Source organism: Acinonyx jubatus, chromosome D3 (assembly GCF_027475565.1).
Source record: "Acinonyx jubatus isolate Ajub_Pintada_27869175 chromosome D3, VMU_Ajub_asm_v1.0, whole genome shotgun sequence".
NCBI lineage: Eukaryota > Metazoa > Chordata > Mammalia > Carnivora > Felidae > Acinonyx > Acinonyx jubatus.
Genome location: NC_069392.1, coordinates 49,640,378 through 49,663,917, shown reverse-complemented (window position 1 = coordinate 49,663,917; position 23,540 = coordinate 49,640,378). Strand labels below are relative to the sequence as shown.

The 23,540-nt window shown below is 35.3% G+C and overlaps 1 long non-coding RNA gene across 4 annotated transcripts in view; it reads left to right on the top strand.

The window, feature by feature from the left end:
• Nucleotides 1-23,540, top strand: part of LOC106983829 (uncharacterized) — a 94,248-nt gene that overhangs the window by 44,955 nt on the left and 25,753 nt on the right. For 3 of the 4 annotated variants that reach the window (XR_001431574.3, XR_008291836.1, XR_008291838.1), the window contains exons 4-5: nucleotides 7,223-7,273; nucleotides 7,935-7,971. This is a non-coding gene — a long non-coding RNA (uncharacterized LOC106983829). Of the gene's footprint in view, nucleotides 1-7,222; nucleotides 7,274-7,919; nucleotides 7,972-23,540 lie in introns of all 4 variants that reach the window. The other variant, XR_008291837.1, reaches the window with a different exon arrangement.

Sequence of the window (23,540 nt, the reverse complement as noted above, 5' to 3'; positions counted from 1 at the left end):
CATTGATAATGCCCATTGATTGTTTACAACATTCCCACCTTGGTTTTCAATTTGAGATAGAATAAGTTTCTATTTCTTATAAGTAAAGCAAAGTGCTGTAGGCAGAACATCATTTACAATAGCTAAATCATCTGCCATATAAATATGATTTTAATGGTGCCATGGAAACAGAATGCTTATTTAGATTAAAAATATATGGAAGATGCATTTTCAATGATCATGCAAGTAAATAATGGCATAGTATCTCGTCAAACATGATCTTAAGATAGTCATATCTCATACTTTAATTTTAGACATGTAAATAGTAGTATTTGTTAGAAGGAAACACATATAGAGTGTGATAGAAGCCAATTGAGTTCATTTATTCTACCTGGGTTTATTAAACCCCAAAAGCTTTTTTAAAATTCCAATGTCCTAATTATCTTCCTGCAACTCTCTACTATCTTTGACTGTTGATCTGAAATCCTGAATTATAATTACTATATCCAGAGTCCTTACCGACTTTTAGGTTTGTTTAGACTCTTTTCAATATTAATATCAAAAGTGCCTTCTTGAAGTTACTAATATCTTCTTAAAATTACAGGTATCCACTCCATTCCCTTTTTGTAGCTCAAGCAGCCAATATTGACAGCTATATTTTTTTTTCCTCATCAAGAGTTCTCAACATGACATTCTCAAGTAGCATCCTGTACCAGTTTTCTCTTGATTATTGTCAACATATTTGGTGACCATTGCTCTTCCCTAATAAGTTAATAATAGTTTAAAATAGTGCATGATTTATAGTGAGCATTCAATCAATTTTAGTTATAATTATTAGTAGTAGCAGAAATTTCTTCCCTTTTAATAAAGATTAGTGTCCTTTAGTCTCAGAGATTTCACCTATTTAGACTTTCAAGTCACAAATAAATCCATGACTACCATCCTGCTTCCTCATTGGAATGCCTATTCCATTGTTACATATTCCCACTCATTAATAATAAATAAATCAAGAACAGCAATTGCGGGGTGCCTGGGTGGCTCAGTCGGTTGGGCGTCCCACTTCAGCTCAGGTCATGATCTTGCAGTCTGTGAATTCAAGCCCTGCGTGGGGCTCTGTGCTGACAGCTCAGAGCCTGGAGTCTGCTCCGGATTCTGTGTCTCCCTCTCTCTCTTCCCCTCCCCTGTTCATGCTCTGTCTCTGTCTCTGTCAAAAATAAAGAAACATTAAAAAAATTTAAAAAGAACAGCAAATGCATTTATTAAGTTAAATTTAACTCCCTGTGAATTTCTGTACATTGGTTCTATTTATAGCCTCTGGACTTGTGTGTGTTAGGCTAAGTACTCCCTTTTTCACATAATACATCTTCCTCTATTTAAAGACAGGCATCATGGTACCTCTGAATCTTCTCCAATCTAAACACTGACAGTCCATATATATTTTCTCATTGCTTGTAAGAGATAAAATTGACAAGACAAAAATTTGTCAGATTGTCTGCTTTCAAAAAAGAAAAAAATGAAGCTCCTGCATGGATTTCCTCAATCGCTGTCAACCTTGTCTCTTAAGGAAGTATCGTGCATGTTCTTTTCTGTTAGTCTACTACTTTGTACCTTATTCCTACACTTATGTCGCTTTCATTGTCACCCAAATTTCTCCATTTGCTTCTATCATCTGGATTTTTAAACAAATATTCAGACTTGTTAATGTTCTTCTATTATTTTCTCCAAAACTACTAGTCTCCTTTTCCATAATAGCCTTTCTCTAAAATTTCTGGTCATATACATAGCTTTCTCAAATAGCCTGTAGTTTGAATTTAATCCCATTAATTTCTTTCCTCTATCTTTTCCCCATTTCAATGTAAAAATATTTCAATTGAATGGCATAGTTTCTTTTCAAATACATTCTACTTCAAGGTAGACTATGATTCTTGGTTATTATGGGAATTCTGGGATTCCATAGGTCAGGCCTCGTTTTCTGAAACACAATACGTGAATTCAACTAAAGCATGATGGAGCAACAAAACCTTCTAAGGTGACAGTATTTCACTTTACCCACCTCAGTGTTATAAGTGACTTCCACTGAACAGGTAGTATTTGTAAACTCAGCTGCAAGATTCCAAAGAAATGATAAGTATGGTTCTAGTAATTTGAGTCAAGCAGGTGTGCTTCATTTCAAAACAACCAAATAGAAGGAATCTTGAAGCTGCAAATAGGTTGATTTTCTTTTTGAATTTAGAACTGAATTATTTGGAATCTGTTAGGAATTTCTCCAAAGGAATCATTCTTGTATGTGGCAGCTTGTTTCTGCAAATCAGCTCACAGTTTGCATTTAGCCTATTTTATAAAGTAGCCCTGTAACATTTCAAAGAGCAATAATAAAACTTTTTTAAGTTGTCCAGTAACAAATCTAGTGAATAAATTAAAGCAAGAAAATAATAATTGTCTTTTTTACCTTATAGGTTAATATTGAAGGAAAAGATTAAGGATGGTCCATTTTGCTGGTGACTTTGTATAGTATATATATAAAAAAAAAAAACCTTAAGCCATAGAGCCTATCCTTGAGGCATGCTTATTGAACGTGGAAATCATTGAGTCAAGCAGGGCAGCTTAGCAAAAGGAGGACTATGGGCCCATCTAAAACCAGATGTAGCACAGTCCATCCTCAACTGTTGAGACAGTGTAAGAACTGAGGCTTGGAAGTGTATTATTTCAGAATGGTAGGGAGATACAAATAATGGCATGTAAGGAATCTATGTGGTAGCAACAGAATTAGAATGGGAAGAGAGGAAAAGTCCACCAACCCTACCCATTCATGGGCAATTTTACAGGGTGCCCTAGTATGTACGATTAAAGCTCCATGGAAAATTGACACACAGTTTAAGGGAGGGTTCTCCAGAGCCCAGAATCAGTGTCAGAGTATTGAGTGAGAACATGAGTAACAAAGGTTACAGACGGAAGAGTCAAACCTCAAACTCCAAGCAGCTGTGCCACCTACCAGAGGGTGGACAAAACCATTGCTGTTACCAAATGAGGTGGCCTCTCTCACTAATAAGATCCCAACCACTGACTGTAACATGGGAAGTAAAAACACAGTTTTACAAAGCATAGAGGTAGTGTGTTATTTATGAAAGGGGAGCAGAGGGGAGGATGATAGCCCAAGGTCCAGAGCTAACTTTTAGAAGCTTGTGACAATGGGCATATTTCCCACTCCCTGATACTTCCAAAATTGCACCTAATTCACTCACTTGTGTAACCTATGGAGCTATGGGATTCAAGGCTGACAACAGAAGTGAAAATGTTTATTGTAAATTGCAAACTGCTATAAAAAGATAAAGTCATACATTGAAGAACAAAGTTCAAATTTCTAATGACCTCATTTGATATATTTTATTTTTTTGATGTTTATTTATTTTTGAGAGAGAACATGCGCAAGCATGCATATGTACATGTATAGGCAGGGAAGGGTCAAAGAGTCAGAGAATCCCAGACTATGTGCTGACAGGGTGGGCCTCAAACTCATGAACCCTGATATTGTGACCTGAGCCAAAATTAAGAGGTGGTTGCTTAACCAACTGAGCCACCCCTCACTTGATATTTTTTAAACAGTGAGTTTCTTTGCTCACTTAAAATACAAATCAATTTATTAAAACATTAATTATTTACATATATACTTTAGGCATACATCTATTCCATAGGGTAGGAGTTATGACTGAAATTACATAAAAGACTGATACTCATGATTTTTTTTAAATGTGCACTTATTAATCTAAAGCATTCCTAATTTAAACTTCATTGTTTTAGATACTAAATATCAAACATATTTATTAGGTTGCTTTTTCCAGCTCTTCAATGATTAGGCTCCACTTAATATCCTACTTGTTGGGGCACCTGGATGGCTCAGTCAGTTAAGCTTCCAACTTTTGATTTCGGCTCAGGTCATGATCTCCTGGTTTGTGGGCTCAAGCCCCCAGTCAGGCTCTGTGCTGACAGTGCAGAGCCTACTTGGGATTCTCTCTTCCTCTCTCTGCCCCTCCCCTGCTTGCATGTGTGCCCATGAATGCGTGCTCTCTCTCTCAAAAATGAATAAATAAACATTTAAAAAAATCCCTACTTGTAGGCCAGTTTGGACTCAGTTTCTGAACTCTTACTGACTAAAGCAGGAAGCAGCCCCAGGACATGAGTATCTCACTTAGAGGGCTTGGCATTCTGCCCCCTCCATCTCCATCCTGTGTGTGGTTTTTCGGGCACAAGGCTCCCTGACTCTCAGCTCTCCATTTCTGAGGAGCTCATGGCTCCCATTTGCTGAGACTTTCTCTCAACCCCTGTTGCAAATTCAATCTCAATCACCTGCATCGAGCACAGTATGTAGTATAGAGCCCTCAGTAACTGCCAACGTGCTTACCATTTTCCATCCCACCCTCTGACGAGGACTAAAACCCTACCTGGTAGCCAAACACCTTCTCTAGAGACTCATATTTTACCTTGAAACCTAAGCTTTAGTCTTTTTTTCCTTGCACGCATTTCTTGGATCTGTTTACTTGGAAGGCAGTAAATGATAGCATGACCTAGATTTCTGATGCTGTGTGAAATCCCTGCTTTTCCATCAGGCTGACATAGCTAATATTTTCTTCTATATTGACCAAACTTTATAAAAATTAGAGTCCATTCATGTGTTCACTTGTTTGAAATTCCACTTTCTGCATCAGTTTCAATTCCCTCAATCTCTTGACAGATCTAACACCAACCCCTCCAACCCACCCTCCTAGACTTTTCAAATTGCCATGCTTCTATAACAAGTCATTAGAAACAATACTTAATTCCAATCCAATGCAAAAGATATATATATATATATATATATATATATACATATATACATGTATATGTCTATATACATATTCATACACATATGTACATATAAATACATATATTGTATATATACACATATGCGTATATTTTTATATTTGCATATAGTCTTTTCTTTCCTTACACATTAAAACTCAAAGGATATATATTGTGCTATAACTACTATTTAAGAAAAAGCCAAGATTTATAAATAACAATTTTAAAAATCTATTGACCCTTAGAAGAGTTCTTGGAAAGAGACTAAGCACAAGTCCACACAAAGCATAGAAATAACCAATGCTATCTGCCTGTCATTTTTATAATAACTAGAGTTGATTGAATGTGCTCTTGCAAGGCGACAATAATGGCACATTTTCACAAAGGGCAAACACATGTAAAATGGTTAGTCCAAAATTTGTGAAGTTTAGTTCTTCATTTTTATGTTAGATACACGTAAAAATTTCGAAATGCCGTAACTTCTCCTTTAAAAGTACTTTAAAGGCAAAGGTTAACTATTTTGTTCACAAATGCAACGTCATAAGAATAAAAGCCTCTTGACTATTTTACGTAGACTTAGTTATATGTTGCATAGCCCAAGATCTCTATTAGTCCATGAAGTTAATCTGCATTGTTTTAAAAATAAATAACTGCCAATATTTACAGCAGCGCCTTCAACAATAGCCAAGTTATGAAAAGAGCTCAAATGTCCATCAACTGATGAATGGATAAAGAAGATTTGGTTTATATATACAATGGACTACTACTTGGCGATGAGAAAGAATGAAATTCTGCCATTTGCAACAATGTGGATGGAAATGGAGGGTATTATGCTAAGTGAAATAAGTTAGTCAGAGAAAGACAGATATATGTTTTCACTCATATGTGGAACTTGAGAAGCTTAACAGAAGACCATGGGGGAATGGAAGGGGAAAAAATAGTTTCAAACATAGAGAGAGGCAAACCATAAGAGACTCAAATACAGAGAACAAACTGAGGGTTGATGGGGAGTGTGGGGGAGAAAGGAAAATAGGTGATGGGCATTGAGGAGGGCTCTTGTTGGGATGAGCACTGGATGTTGTATGTAAGTGATGAGTCACGGAATCTACCCCTGAAACCAAGAGCACACTGTATACGCTGTATGTTAGCTAACTTGACAATAAATTATATTTTAAAAAAAAAGTGTGAACAATAGGATTGTGAACCCCCAAGAAGAGAGGTAAAAATGCATATCACTAGCATATAGAAAAAAAATTAATAAGAAAACACACACACTAAATAAATAAATACATACATAAATAAATAAAAACTGCCACATATTTAAGCAATAAGTTCAGCAGCAAAAGCAAGCAGAAAAATTGTTGGAGAACACGAAAACCACTGTGTCCCAATGTGGCAACAGCAGTGATTTAAGAAATGGTTCTGTTAATCTGGAGGCCTCTAAAGACGCAGCTGAACTTATCTTCTGGAAGACAGAGTGTGAAGCATGTCACAATAAGGTAACTGAGAGAGGCAGGGCCCGTGTTGACCTGGACAATGCATGCCCCAACTAACCATGGCTTACACATATATGCGTTTATTTGTACCTTTATATTTGCAAACAGGAACACAGAGACACGTGCCAATCTCCTTACCAGGTAAAATACATCTGTGAGCCAGACTCAATAAATTTGTAGCAAAAGTAAGCAGCAAAACTAGAAAAATCAAACAGAAAAAAAAGTAGTGTCTATTGGAAAGGTATAGGTCCATTTAAAAATCAGTGTATTAGAATGTAGATGTAGAAATGAGATCTGTCAGACTGTGATATGAACGTAATGATGAAAAATGCTGTCATTTCCCCACAAAAACAACAAAAGAGTCAAAGAAAATATGGCAAAAAACAACCAACCACCCAAACAAAAAACCCCAAAACCAAAACTCCAAAACCAAAAAGTGAGTATGTTTATAGGAGTCATTTTGAGATACGATCCAGAAGCAAATATGTTATGGATTTGAGTCTAAATACATCTTCTTCTCATGAGGAATAATTTCTGAATGTATCAAACATTATAAAATTATACAACTGTGATGTCACTTCCTGAACTCCTGTAAGAACAATTATATTTATAATACAAGCATGCATATGTGTATGTGTGCATGTTTCTGTGCATACCTATATGTATGGATATATTCTGCAATTCTAAGGGAAGATTTATCCAAAATGTATAAAAATAACTGTTGTCTGTACCCCTCAAATAAGAATGTGAGTTATTTGCTAGCTTATAGAATTAAATAGATGATAAAATCTTTGTAAGATTATAACTATGGTACTTTAATCCTTTTGAAATGAAGAAATTATAAGCAAAGCTATTGCTATAAGGTTCAACATACTGAATGTTTGTCATTATTTTATTATCCTATTTTATAGATGAAGAAAATGAGCATTTGAAAGAACACGAAGCATTTCAAAATCCACATTGTGAGTGGGGGAAATAGTTGGAATTTCAAATATGATTTTCCCGATCTCAAGTGCATGCTCTTTATTTCTTTTGCTTATCTTATAATATTTTGTTTGATGCTTATTACATTAACTTATCTTTGGTGGTGTATTTATTTTTTTCTCTATCCCAGGGTGACCTAGATTAGTAATCATTAGCTCAGAAAATAGGAATCTTTTTGGTTGTTATATGTGTTGTATTCTAAAACTATTAATTGGACTTGATTTGACTCAGTATCTTCATATTTGATAACTATTTAAGCTTTATAGAATCTAGGTATTTCTGAAATAAATAAATGGAAACAATTAACTTCAGAAACCTGAAACCAGTGTTTAGTGATAGGATCACATGGAGGCTACTGAGGAAAGGAAAGATTGCTTTCTCTAGGTCACATTCAATGCAAAACTCCTTACCTCCCTCTTTTGTCTGTGAACAACACATAAATCTTAAGAAAGATTTCTTTGTACTAATTTTATAGTCAGTTCAGGATATTGGAAACAGTTACCCCTCTCTGATTACTTTTATCTTTAGAATTTATATTTTGGGACAGATTAAAAAAATTATTATTTTTTTTTTTGCCCACGCCCTGAACATGATCACCCTAGTGTCTATTCCTTTTTATAATAGGACTTCTGATTTCAGGTGGTTAAAAGAAAAGATGGGTCCTTCAACATTATTGGTAAGTGTTTTCTGCTACTTCTTAAAAACTTCTAAATTACATCTCGAGCTTTTTGAGATAGGTTTTTACATCGACTAAAGTAAAATCAGCCTCTTTGGGCAAATGTGACCTTCTCCCTCAAAATTCCTTGGGAAGAACTGACTGTGAAGGGGGAAGAATTTATATTCAGGTTAGCAACGTTTTAAAAATTGTAAAGCTCCCTAGGAGTTTATGAATTTTGAATATAAGCAATATCATCTAATTATGTGAGAATGACTTTGCAAATAAACCGGTGTGTTGTATTGCACTTTTGAGTAAACAAACCTCACTGAGTTATGCTAACTTTTCTATTTTTTTCTTGTATTTTTTAATCAAGAATGAGTAACAGCACTACCACACCCCACCCCCTAAAAGAAATGTTCAAAATGGACACCATGTCCTTGATCATAGCAGATCAACTGCTGAATTATGATCATTTCTTTGCATTTCTGCTAATCATTTCAGAGCCTTAAAATTTATTTCAGAAATCTGTCTTGCAAGACTGTGAAGGGTTAGAAATTTAAAGGGAAAAAAAAAAATCCTCCAAAGCTTCTTGGCGACTCTTCCCTGGAGAATAACTTCAGGCTTAATCTCCAAAGTACTAACAGATGTAAACACTTCATATTTTCCACAGGTAATTGCCACATAATTTTCGAATTAATATTAAAAAAAATAATTACAACCTAACCAAATTACATCTTTCTCTCTTGGGTCAATCTAATTTAAATAGAATCAAGAAAGGAAGTAAATGGGTTCAATTCTTGCATTAAAAACCATCTTACGGTACCTGCTCAGGTGTGGAATTTCCTGATTAGGCAAGGAACTTTGAGTTCAGAGTCTCTAGACAAAAGAGCAAGACAGACAGGGGATATTTCCCCCCTGGTCACTATGCCCATTCTTTCCATAATCCTACAGTGGAAAGCTGTATGGACTTTGAGGTTTGAATTTGATACTTTCGCCAACATATGATTAATTGCATTTAAATACCAGCTCTACTTGCCTTTCAAATGAATACAACTCTTTATATAGTAACTACCTTCTGCAGAGATCAGAATACTTACAAACCAAATATCTTGTCAAGTGGTATATGTTATATATGTAAACACATCTGTTTTTTTAAAACATTCAATATTTTTCTTTCTAAACAAATTATTTGAATTTATTTGTGTTGATATTCTTAATTATATTGTACATCAAACATAGTTAAGTGTTTTTTCTTACTCATTTGAAGAAAATTTTCCTTATATCACATGAATAATAATTGATCTTTGTTTAGAATATAAAAAATGAATAAACTTACATTAACTAAAAGAGAATGAAGTCTTTCTGCAAGTATCATTTAGTTCAATAGGTTAAAATATATACACCCTTAAAAAAACAAGGTTAATATTTATTAATTATTTCAATAAATACCCATGTGTAAATTATGGAATACTTTATATTGATATTTGATACTCAAAATATTGATTTATAAACCATTTTGAGGAAGGAAGTATTCATTTATTATTTATTTATCAATGATAGAGTCAGACTAACATTTTACATTTCAGAAATGGTTTTCCACTTGAATAGTAATGGCCATGTATGAAATCCTTGATTATATTTCCCTGCTTTCTGGTACTATGTGCTATATTTATCTTTTGATGCATAGAAATGTAACCATACAACAGCTTCTACTCACCAATCATTTCTGTGACCTGTAACTCAGTAATACATTTCAATATGAATGAAGGTAATGAACTGGGTCAATATTTCACATGCCTGTATTATTCAGCAATTCCTATGAAAAGAAGTGGTATGAATAAAGAAGTAATATAAGAAGCTAGTGAGTAAAACAGCAACAGGCAAAAGGAAAGGATGCAAGAAATGGGGTTGGAAAAGAACTTCAGTGAAAGAAAGGAAAGTTAAAGTTGAATTTGTGTAGGAAAAGAGATTTGTTTAGTCCTGATTAAATGTCCCTAATTTCTAGATACTCTCTTTTTGTCATATACTATATCTGAATGCTGTCATAAATTTATTAAGATAGATCTATAAATAGATACACACATATATTCATGCATTAAAATATTTTTTTTAAACTTCTACTATGTATAAGACATTGTCCTAAGCCCTGGAGATATATTAGATAAAATCAAAGAGGTATTAAATAGATGAACAATAAAAACCTTGAAGATGTGAAAAGGAAATGAATAACTTTTCTAAGGATATCCACTTGACCTAGACAAAACAACCTAGACAAAAATTTTAAAGCAATGTGTAGACAAGGAGTGACTTAGGTGTAATTTTTTTTTTTATGAAAAAATTTCTACTTGCTATTTTCATTGAAGGTATAAATACCATAATAAGGACTTCCATCTTAATGACTCATTTGTACTGGACTCTCAGAAAATGACAGTCTCTCACCTGCTGTTGCCCAGAGGACATTGTTTCTTTTGTACCATAAGCAGAGGATTGCCTCTTCATTGGTAGATCTCAAAAGAAAAAAAAACTGGTCTTTCTAAGGTCATGGTTTAATAATAGTCAAAGAGAAAAATATTAGCTAAAAAAATTGCTGCTCTTTGAAAAAAGTTTCTCAACTTTATAAAGTTCCTTAAATAAAAACCTTTTAACTACTAGCTAAATCTGAAACACAGTTTTTTAAAAGTCTAAGAATGTCCAGTTGCTATAAATTTGAAAGGTCCAAAGAAGTCATTAAGGTCTTTTTTTAACACTCAACTGTATTTTGTTATTGAAAAAAAATCTTCAAAAATATTTAAACTTAATATTCAACAAAGAAATAAATAAACTAAGTAATTAGAGTTTTACTGATGTTGTCATCAACCTAAATAAGATTAAAAAAGAAAAATCTGTGGTAATCTCATTTAACTTCACCAGTGGCTGGTTCATGCCAATATGTGTTGAGGTTTGCAAACTTCTAAAATATGTTTATATTTTGCACATTTGTATTTTATGGAATCAATCACATACAGACAATGCTTTTCCAGAGTGAAAATTTTAACTCAGAAATAAAGTCAGTGGTCATCTGGAAAATATCTAACAACTTGCTCTTGGTGAGGAGGTGTTGATTTTTAATTTTTACTGATTTGCATAGTGTTAAAATTTCTTCTATCATAACTGTCTTCAAGCCACCAACTTGGTGTCACTGGGAATGGAGTTGGGAAAAGATGGACACACTCTACTTCATGAGCCAAGGGGAGGACCTGGCTGCAGCAAAGCACTGGATTATTTGATCAGATATAAGTTGCTATCGATTGTACAATACCATTTTAGCTACCAGGAAGAAGTAAATGCTGTCAATTCAATTATTACAAAATGCTTTCTTATTAGTCTTCCCCGCTGCCCCCCACTTACTAGATAAGTTCTTTCAAAGATTCTCTGGCTCCAGAAGGGTTTCCCATCCTCTATTCAACTTGATAAACTGAAAGAGATGGAAAGATATGCAGATAAAGGGAGTTCTGGATAGATGTGCTATCACTAGAACTGGGTAGTAGCTCAAAGAAACCTAAATTGCCTTGCAGTGTTCTTGCCTTATGGAAAAGCCAATCCAGGGATGTTAAGGCTCATGCTTGACAGAGATGAGTTGTTGCAAAATAATTGTATAGATAGGACCTGAGAGGTTTGTGGTGGAGAGTCTTACCCTAACAGCAGCTGGACTTCTCCCTTAGTTGAGTCAAAGTCAGAAGCAGCATCAATCACTGCAAACCAACTGTAAGACACCACATCATTTTAAGACTATAGAAGTCTGACAAAACACAGTCATAAAGTTAATAAGATATGGTGTATCTTATTGATACAATAAGCAAAGCTTACAATAAGCAAAAGCTTCCATCAGAACCAATACTGGGGAAGGAACACTTAAACTATAATTGGTGAATTGCTGGAGGCTCAGTGTGAACAAGACTGAGTTAAAAACTCAAGGGATGGGGTGCCTGGGTGGCTCAGTCAGTTAAGCATTCGACTTCAGCTCAGGTCATGATCTCACAAGCCCCACGTCAGGCTCTGTGCTGACAGCTCAGAGCCTGGAGCCTGCTTTGGGTTCTGCGTCTCCCTCTCTCTCTGCCCCTTCCCCCCCTCAAAAATAAATAAACATTAAAAAAAAAAAAAAGAGAGCCTCAGTCTTAGGGAAGCTCCTACACTTTTGTGAGTTGTACCTCCAGGTGCCCAACCAGGAGGAAAACAGAAGGAAAGAAGGAAAAAGAGATTGTAGAAAGTGAAAGAAGGGGAAGAAAAGATGGTAGGGAGGAAGAAGGAAATAATGGAAAAAAAATAAAAAGAAAGCATAAAAATCTACCTCTGGTTCTGAAAACAATTCTAAAATTTTGGATCAAAGCTACACAGGACAACTGCACCCTGAGTGAAATCAGAGCCTTGCCTTTTAAGGTGACACCATTCAACCAACCAACATGTAATTGTTCAGATAAGTTATCACATGACTAGTAACCAAATTTGCCTTTGTGTAATATTCCTCCTATCTGTTCAAAAGAAATGATAATGAAAAGGAAAAACTAGAGCACATTTGTTTCCTTTCTACTATTACTAACATTGATGTACTTCGGGTTGAAAAACAAAAAGCGATCACTAGGTAAATAGCAAGGTTTTTGTCTTAGTTTCTTTTACAGCTTTGAGAGTTAAAAGAAATACTATCTAGGGGAATGGAACTACAAAATAGAAACAGATACACCCACTCTCACTCTATAAAATCAGAGAACCCTGGAAAGCAATTTAATCTGAAGAACATTTAGAATCTTGATTAAAGTCATTGTTTACTGCCCAGCACAGATACCATTATATCAATGAGTCCAGGTTTACCGTCAGCCACATCAGAACAACATTGCCTTCAGGGAAATTTTAAGAGACCCATTCAGTTATGTCCTAAAGCTCTTCCAATACCCAGACTTCAAAATTGTGATGATGAATATGTGAAAAAGGAAAAAGTGTATAGTCCACTAATGGAAGAGTTCAAAATATTTCTGTCAGCTTCAAACCAATGAGCAGAAACAAACTGCAATGCTCTAAGGAACTGTTAGAATAGAAGATAAAAGGAGGACGAAGTTTCTGGAAAAAAACTTTTCTAGAAAAAAAATTAGTTTTATTCTTATGTTTATTTTGCACTATTGTTTGATTTTCAAAATGCACAAAAGAGTTGTAGATTTCTTTTTTATTTTGGTTTTTTTTTTTACCCTTTTTAACAGTTATCTCTCTCTTTAAAATGTTATGTGCCACTAGGAAAAACAATACACCCTATATGAATGTTCAGCATGCATTCCTACACTGTGCCTCTTTGTTATCAGAATTTTAAACCACAAAATACAGAGATAAATATAAGTCTCATTAAATGGAAAGGAGAGGGGAGGCTCAAGATGGCAGAATAAAAAGATCCTGAACTTACCTCCTCCCACAAACACACCAAATCTACAGCTTCATATGGATGAATTCCCTCTGAGAAACACCTGAAAACTAGTAGAACAGCTCATGCACAACAAAGATTAACAAGACCACACTGAAAGGGGTTGGAGAACCAGAGACACAGTCTTACTCCATCCCTGGTGTAGTGACCCACAACCAGGAAGGATATCACAGTTATGGAGTTTATCCTTGAGGACCAAGGAGTTTTTTTCCTACATCAGGCAGCTCAACCTTGAGGTCCACACTGGAGGGGTTATCCCTTAAAACATCCAGCTTAGAAAACCAATGGGTCCAGGAGACACAAAAGTCTGTGGGGAATGGAAAGTCCATTCTCAAAGGGCTTATGCACAGATTCACTCACCCTGAGAACCAGTACAAAAGCAACAGTTTGAAAAACACCTGGACCAAACATGAAGGAGATTCTTAGCTAATCCCAAAGCATCTGCCAGGGGTGCAGGGATCAGTTGGGACTTTCTCTGGATGCAAAGGCATTGGTTGACACCAATTTTGCCTTTTCATTACCCCTTGCTAGCACCAGTGGGCTTGCTAAAGCCAGAAGATTTATGTAGTCCACACAGCGGACACCCCTTGGTCACCTGACTCTAGTGATTAGGGGAGGGGAAGGGATTATGTGTCTGGACTAAAACAATCAGAAAGACAGTTCTTGGCAAGCTACCATCCCCAGGGCACAACACAGACAGCAGACTGAACTCCCAGTCTTCTAGTGAAAAAGGCCTATTTGTCCTGGAGCTTCAGGCTGAAGGACAAATACAGATTTACCACACATCTAGGGGCTAACAGAGGTGATCTCAGGGAACATAGGCCAGGGGATATCATTGTCACACTCTCCCTGGGCCTCTATGGATCTCACTGGTACCTGTCAGAAAAGAGATTATCCAGTTGTCGGGAGCTCTATTTTTTGCACTGTCACCAAGAAGATATATTCAAATCACCTGGACTGAAGGCCAGCAGAGGTTATGATGGTAGTTTCACAGGACTATATATGTTTGCATATTTTATTTTTTTAATGTTTATTTTATTTTTGAGAGAGACATAGCATGAGTGGAGGAGGGGTAGAGAGAGAGGGAGATACAGAATTCAAAGTTGGCTCCAGGCTCTGAGCTGTCAGCACAATGCCTGATGCAGGGCCTGAACCCATGAACCCTGAGATCTTGACCTGAGCTGAAGTCAGATGCTTAACCAACTGATCCACCCAAGTGCTCCTGTGTGCATACTTTAAAAGCTGCTGCCTGAGAGTCTGGCTTCCAATAAGCTTGAAACTAGATGCTGACTTAGATCTCTCCCTTTGGAACACTGACAAGGCTTGGCACACCTATAACAACTGGCAACTATTAAGAATAAGTTGGGCAGCTTAGACAATCACAAAGATTTGAAAGATAACCAAGAGCTGCAGCAAGGTTGAATGATAAAGTTCATTGCCTACACAAGGCCACTCTTCAAGATGGAGGAGAGGTAGCTGTTTTGTCCAATACATAGAAACAGAGAGAAAGAGTCAAGCAAAATAAGGTAACAGAGGAATATGTTCCAAATGAAAAAACAAGATGAAACCCCAAGAAAAACCCTCAGTGAAATGGAGTAATGTATCTAATAGAGTTCAAAACAATGGTCATAAAGAGGTTCACCAGTCTCAGGAGAATGGATGAACATGGTGAGAACTTCAAGAAAAAGACAAAAACAAAACAAAACAAAACACCAAGAAAGTATCATACAGAAGTCACAGAGCTGAAGAATATAATAACTGAACTGCAAAATACAGTAGAGGGCTTCAACAGCAGACTAAATGAAGCAGAAGAATAGATCAGTGGCCTGGAAGATAGAACAATAGGGCTCACCCAAACAGAGCAGAAAACAAAAAAGAATTTTAAAAAATGAAGGTAGTTTGGGGCACTTGGATGGCTCAGTCAATTGAGTATCCGACTCCTGATTTTGGCTCAGGTCATGATCCCAGAGTTGTGGGACTGAGCCCCACATTGGGCTCCATGCTCTCTCCCTCTTCTCTTCCCCCATTCTCTCTCTCTCTCTCTCTCTCTCTCTCTCTCTCTCTCTCTCTCATTAAAAAAAAAAGTGAAGGTAGCTTAAGAAACATTTAAGACAACATCAAATGAAATAACATTATTATTATTGGGATACCACAAGGAAGAGAAAGAAGTGGTAGAGAACTTATTTGAAGAAATAAGGCTGAAAACTTCCCTAACCTAGAGAAGAAGACTGACATTCATTTTCAAGGAGTGCAAAAAGTTCCTACTTAGATAAAGCCAAAGAGATCCACACCAAGACACATTATAGTTAAAATGTCAAAGTCTAAAGAAAAAGAGAGACACTTAAAAGCAGCAAGGGATAAACAACTTGTTATATACAAGGGAACTCCAATAAGTTTGTCAGCTGGTTTTTCAGCAGATATTGCAGGCCAGAAAAGAGTGGCATAATATATTCAAAGTGCTGAGAGCAAAAACTTCCAACCAAAAACACTCTACCCAGCAAGTTTATCATTCAAAATTGAAAGAAAGATAAAGAGTTTTCCAGACAAGCAAAAGCTAAAGGAGTTCATCACCACTAAACCAGTCTAGCAAGAGATATTAAAGGGAATTCTTTAAGCTGAAAAAGAAGCTCTAACAAGTAACATACAAAAAATATGAAAATAAAAATGCCACTGGTAAAGGCAAATCTAGTAAAGGTAATAGATTAACCACTTATAAAACTACTATGAAGGTTAAAAGACAAAAGTAGGGATGGAAGAGGTATTCCATGCAAATGGACACATTTTCTTTACAAAAAGAAAGCAGACATATCTATACTTATATCACACAAAATAAACTTTAAAAAAGAAAAGTTTGTGGGGGCACCTGGGTGTCTCAGTCAGCTAAGTGCCCTACCTTTACTCAGGTCATAATCTCATGGCTTATGAGTTTGAGACCCACGTTGAGCTCTGTGCTGACAGCTCAGAGTCTGGAGCCTGCTTCAGATTCTGTGTCTTCTTCTCTCTCTGCCCCTCCCCCACTCACACCCTGTCTCTCCTTCAATAATAAATAAACATTTAAAAAAATTTTAATAAAAGGGCATTGCATAATGATAAAGGGATCCATCCAACAAGAATAAATAACATCTTTAAATTTTTATACACCCAAGATAGAAGCACCTAAATATATAAAACAAATATTAATAGACCTAAAGGGGGAAATGGACTTTAATACCCCACTTACATCGATGCATAGGTTATCCAGACAGAAAATTGACAAAGAAATATCAGCTTTAACTGAAACATTAAATCATATACACTTAATAGATATATACAGAACATTATATCTGAAAGCAACAGCATACACAGTCTTCTCAAGTGCACATGGAACATTCTCCAGGACAGATCCTAATGATGAAAGAAATTGAAGAAAAGATAAATAAATGAAAAGATATTCCATGTTCATGGATTGAATGAATTAATATTGTTAAAATGTCCATACTACTCAAGCAATCTATAGATTCAATGAAATCCCTATCAAAATTCCAATGCTATTTTTCACAGAACTAGAACAAATAATTCTCAAATTTGTATGGAACCACAAAATACAACAAAGAGCCAAAGCAGTCTTGAGAAAGAACAAAGGTGGAGGCATTATGCTCCCTAACTTCAAACTTTACTACAAAGCTATAGTAATCAAAATAATATGGTATTGAGATAAAAACACATAGATCAATAGAACAGAAAAGAGAGCCCAGAAATAAATCCATGCTTACCTGGAGCCAAGAATACATAATGAAGAAAGGATGGCATTTTCAATAAATAATGTTGGGATAACTGGAAAGATACATACAAAAGAATGAAATTTGATTATCTTACACCATGCATAAAAATTGACTCAAAATTGATTACACTGAATGTAAGACCTGAAGCCATAAAACTGTTTGGAGAAAATATAGGCAGTAAACTACTTAACATCTGTCTTCATGAGAGTTTTTTTTTTTGATTTGACACAAAAACAATGGCAACAACAACAACAACATAAACAAATAAGACTACATCCAACTAAAAAGTTTTTGCATACCAAAGAAAATTATCATCAAAATGGAAAGGCAACCTACTGAATGGGAGAAAAAATTTCAAACTATGTATCTGATAAAAGGTGAATATCCAAAATATATAAATAATGCAGACAATAGTGAAAAAGCAAACAGTCCAACTTAAAAATGGGCAGAGGATCTAAATAGACATTTTTCTAAAGAAAATATATAGGTGGTCACAGGCACATAAAAGATGTTCAACATCTGTAATCATCACAGATATACAAACCACATATAGCCACAATGAGATATCACCGTACAACTATTAGAATAGCTATTATCAAAAAGATAAGAAATAACAAATGTTGATGAGGATTTGTAGAAAAGAATCCCTTGTATGTTGCTGGTGGGAATGTAAACTGGTGCAGCCACTATGGAAAACAGTATGGTCATACCTCAAAAAATTAGAAGTGGAATTACCATATGATCCATTTATTACACTTCTGAATATTTGTCCAAACAAAATGAAAATATGAAATTAAAAAGATACGTTCACTCCTATGTTTACTGTAGCATTATATACAATAACCAAGATATGGAAACAACATAAATGTCGATTAATAGATGAATGAATAAAGGATATGTGATTATAATCACACACTCACACACACACACACACATACACACACACACACACACACACACACACCAGAATACTACTCAGCCATAAAAATGAATGAAGTCTTGTCATTTGTGACAATATGAATAGAACTTGAGGGCATTATTTTAAATGAAATAAGTGATACAGAGGAATAAATACCATATAATTTCAATTATGTAGAGTATAAAAAACAAAACAATCCAAATAGAACTCATAGATACAGAGAAGATTGGTAGTCACCAGAAGGGAAGGGAGTTGGGGTTGAGCAACATGGGAGAAAGGGGTCAATTGTATGGTGACGAATGTTAACTAGACTTATTGTGGTGATCTCTTTATAGTGTATACAAAAATCAAATTTTATGTGATACACTTGAAACCAGTATAATGTTATATAGCAATCTTACCTCAATTTAAAATATCTACACATACTTATAAATATATATGTAAATATATAGGTATGCCTAATTAGCATTTGGATGTACAAGTGCTTCCAAGTGTATCATAAAAATAATCACTTTAGGTAAGTAGTTGGAGCAGGTTAAAGTAACAATCTAAATCAAAGGCTGAAATTTAAAAAGCAAGAAAACAAGAGGGGAGCTTTATATGTTCAGAAGCAGACATTACAAAATAAAACAGTATAGATTGTTGAAATCAAGTTAAATACACACAATTTATAGCCTAAATTAGACTTTTTTGAGCACAGCTTTCCGCAAACCACATTTATGAAATGTGATTAAACATTTATTAACTAAATGTGCTTTTTTCGAGGTCTATGTTAAGTAGAACAGTAGCCAAGATATGAAAGTAGATGGCTGCTCCCAGCTCATTAAAAAATGTGGTCCCAGTGCCAGTTACAGGCATTGTATTGTGTGAAAATAGCATTCATCACTGCCACATCTAAACACAGGAAAAGAACAAATAAATAGGTTCACTAGGCTGGATGGGCTTTTGATACCCATGTACTCCCACCATGCTTCACCCTCAATGAGCTATTATCTCATATATGTCAGAGAGGTAAATGCTTAACTTTTTTCTTTCTGTGATACACAAAAGAAAAGAACAAAGCAATCTGCTGCCTCTCCTAATACTATTTCTTGTTTTCTTGTTTTATGACAACTCATATTTAGGAAAATTCTTAAATTCTAAATCATATATATATATGATATTTTTATATGATATGATATATATTATATATGATATATATATATGATATATATATTATATATGATATTTTTTGGCCATTTGGCCTCTGGAAGAAACTGAGTTATTTGATCATCAAACTTTAGCCACACATATGTGAACCCTACCTATAACGAAATCATAAGACTCTATTACTGACTTGGAAAAAGATTTGCCTTGCTTCTTGGGATATCTGAGTAGCAATATTTCCCCAGAGAGAGAAAAAAGTAAGTTTGCTTCAGAGGCAAGTCAGAAAGGGTTCTCCTTCAGGAAATAGACCAAGAAGTGCTATTAGCAGGGGTAAATATTGAAATACTAATCACTCAGTACATCATGGCAGCCTTGATGAGTATAGTTGCCTTCCCTGTCAGAACATGTGCTGGTCTGACACACCAGTGACTGTACCAGTGGGCACCAGTTGACCCTTCTGGCCAGATCATTAGCTCCAGCATAACCCAGTTAGGCATCTCATGGGAATGGACACCAGCACAGCCAACATCAAAGGGCAGTGGTATTGATACACACTCCGGGATACAGTGACATCACTATGTGAGAATTTTCACAAATCCTGTTTCTTGGACTACTTACCAAATACTGTTTGAGGTGCTTGTTAAAAGTTCAGGTTCCTGAACTTTAGAATGAGAAACTATGGAGTTTCTTCAGGAACTATGAGATTCTACTACATATTCTGGATGATATTTATATTCACCAAAGTTAGAGAATCGATGTACTATATGTATGGATCGACTTACCGGAAGCATTCAGAAACATTTCCAGGTAAGTTATCTCTGTAGGGAAGAGTCATTGGCATTTGTTAGGGAGAACATATATAACCATGACAGAGCCAAAAGGGCCATAAATCTAAGAATGAGTCTTCACACTAGAGCAATGACAATGAAATTATATTGTGCTCCCTGAGTTTTTTGGTAGATAAAATATACCTCTATGAATTCTCTGATTAGTGTGATATGTTTCCTAAATTTAGAATTGGAACTTAAGCCAATCAAAGTATGGACTACTTCATCAATTACAGGGATATAGACAATGCATGCCATTTAAGCTCATTCCCTTTTCAATCCTCTATATAAACTGAAATATATACTTAGTATCATAATCTTTCTACCCCTTCCTGCCTTACCTGGTGGACAAGAACTTTCTAATCACTGCAGGTATATGCTCTGTTATAACAGGGGATAATTCATCCTAGATAGAAAAAGGACATCCTTGTAAGTTCTACTTTCTCGGTTGTGTTTTCACATATACCAAGTAAGTCCTTTATAACAAATTCAAGTTTTCTAAAATTTCTAATACTGGGCAAGTCTGTGTAGTTATGTAATGTGAAACTACTCATTAGATTGTTTTTTATATGTGAGTCACACAGGAGTGTGACATTAGTTTGTGTTAATTCCATTATATTAAGCAACTTTCAACCTCTGGGCAATAATTATTTTTCTAGACTCTTAGTCTAGAATATTAAGTCTAATTGATGATCCAAGGAAGGTAGTGCTCAAGAATGATCTACACTGTTCACTTAGTATCCATAGATGACATCACTAACTCTTTACTTTATAAATGTATTATCTCTTCCATTGTTCAAGAGACTGGTAACGACTTTATTTGTAAATGACTTTAACAGTACACAATCAAAACAACAGCTTTAAAATTACTGTTACATGGATCCCTGGGCTAAGGCACTACCTATAATAAAATGAATCTTTCCAAGGAGAAACCTTTCCTTTTCTCTCTTAGCTTCACGTTAGCAATTCGATCTTAACTGTTTTTCAATATTTTAAAATTTATCCCAACCTTAATTGTGTAAGCATAATATATATGAAATTTTGAGATGCATTATTTTATTATAATCCAACTTATTTAGCAATACAAAAAACCGTAAGTGTGCTTCTTAAAGAATATATGTTTCATCAGTTCAGCATGGTATATTTTTTTTTTGTCCCATCATTATGCACTTTAGTATTTAGAAACTAGTGGCTATTTTTTAATTTATTCATTCATTGATTTTTTTTTCTCCCAGTAAACATTCATATACCCAGTAAACATATTTAAGCACTCACCCGATTGCCAGCCCTGAGAACTCAGGTGAAATACTAGTGAGGACTCCCTTCTGTGTTAGAATTCACAAAAGGAATAATACTGATCTTAAAAACTAAAAGCTAAATGCATCATCTGTTCATCCAAAGGCATTTGTCAAATACATACCAGGCTTACGGCATCCTCTAGGTCTTAGACATGTTCTAAATGTTAGGGTCATGTAACCTCGGTATTTCTATATTCTACTGTGTCCTCAACAAACAGGAGATTCTGGTTATTTCGGGGAAATCAGAAGATTTGGTTTCTTATGTGTGTCTGTTCTCTTACATTATATAATATTGAAGTATTATACATGTACCTATATATGTATATATTATATATTATATGTATATATAAACATACATGTATAGGTATAAATATATACAATATTTATATAGCACCTACATATAGTATATAAATAGTTTTGAAGTATGGACTTTTTGATATTTTGCTAGTGAGATCCCCTAAAGTGTACATTCTCATTTAGGACAATTCACTGCCCTTAAAGTTGAAGTGTGAGCTCTCTAGCACAAAAGATAGCATAATGTCTATGTGTTACATAACAGACATTATAAAGAAGTGTCTTTATTCTTTTTGCTCTTGATCCTTCCTTCTCTGATTTGCACATTGCCCAACCTACACAAAATGCCACACTCTTCCACGAGTCCCCATTTACCACAAAACCTACTGCTTCCCTGGGGAAAATTCCACCTTCTGCTAACAATAGAAAGCTTTTCCTATTGTTTCTTTTCTGCACCGTAGGCCTGAAATTAAACTCAGGATTTCTGTTGTATAAGTATGCATGGCCAATTCAGCTCAGCCTAAGAGGTCATAAACAGAGCATGAGCTTTAAACTATGAACAGAGCTTCCTGATGGAATGAGCTATTAAATAATATACCTCTCATAGATAAATATTTTTCAGAGACCACAAGCTCTAAACTCCTGAGAGATTCTAGTCATATAGTTACAGTGGTTCTCCATTATTTCCAAAGCATTATTGGACTATTTGTGCTCATCCTAAGGCCTAGTACACCACAAAAAGTCACTCGATCTAGCTTTCTGATGTTTGCTCATTTACTCAATCATACACTGAGCAAGTAAAAATTGACAGTGTGTCACTGGTCTAGGCTCCGGGTATCAACAGTATCTGGAGCATATTAAAGGCATAGTCTTAGAAGAGGTTTCTTTGGATAACAAACAAAAAGAGATACAGGCCTCAGATCATATCATAAAGAATTCTAAGTTTTAAAGACAATAGAAGAGGCTGAGCTTGGGAAGTAGGGTACAAATAGGCGAGGGGAAATACCAGGAGAGTGTTGGAACATAGTTACAAAGGGAAGGGAATGCTTCAACATTATTCAATGTAGGTAAAAAGTCTAGCAAGTAAAGATATGGATAAAGTTCATTAGATTTACTCATCTGGAGATTATTGGTGACCTTGGTGACAACTGCCTGGTGTTGTGGTGGAGATGATGGTGAATCCAGATTGGAATGGGCGGAAGGATAATTGGAGATGAAGAAGTAAGTAGACACAGTGAGTATAGAAAACTCATGGAAAAGGGAGGGAGAGAGCAGTGGCTATGTGGAGATAGGTTGATGAATTCAACTATTATGTTTAACAAGGGAAGATCTGCACACGTTTAACAGTAAATAATAGGTTATTCAATAATTTCAGAAGGGAGTGGATGTTGCCTTCATCAATTTAACTGTTTTGATTCAGGGTCTCCCTACTTGTTCTACCAAAAGTCTCCAATTAAACTGTTTTGATTCAATAATGTTCTCTAAGATTAAATGGTATGGAGAACCATTCAAGTAAGACATATTCTGTACTCTCCTTGACAGTAGGAGTGTGACAAATCTTTAAGTCCAAAGGGCTTTATGCTGTATTAAATGCTGAGATGGAGAAATAGATACCACACTATGAGAGTGGAAGGAGCATTAATTCAAATTTGGTAAGCAAAATCTTCCTGGAAATGTTTTTGTTTGAAAAACAATTTCATAGCCAGAATAGGGCAATTCTGGGAAAGGATAGATACATGAAGGCACTGAGACTTTTAAAAATATTGTATATTCAGAAACTGGAAGTAGGTAGATGTAACTCATGAAAATCTCTGTATCTTGTGTGGAGGAAGGAATGGTTTGCAAAGAAAGGAGGCAAAGCCCTGCTCCTGAAGGCCTTTGTGGCATAAGCTATGGAGT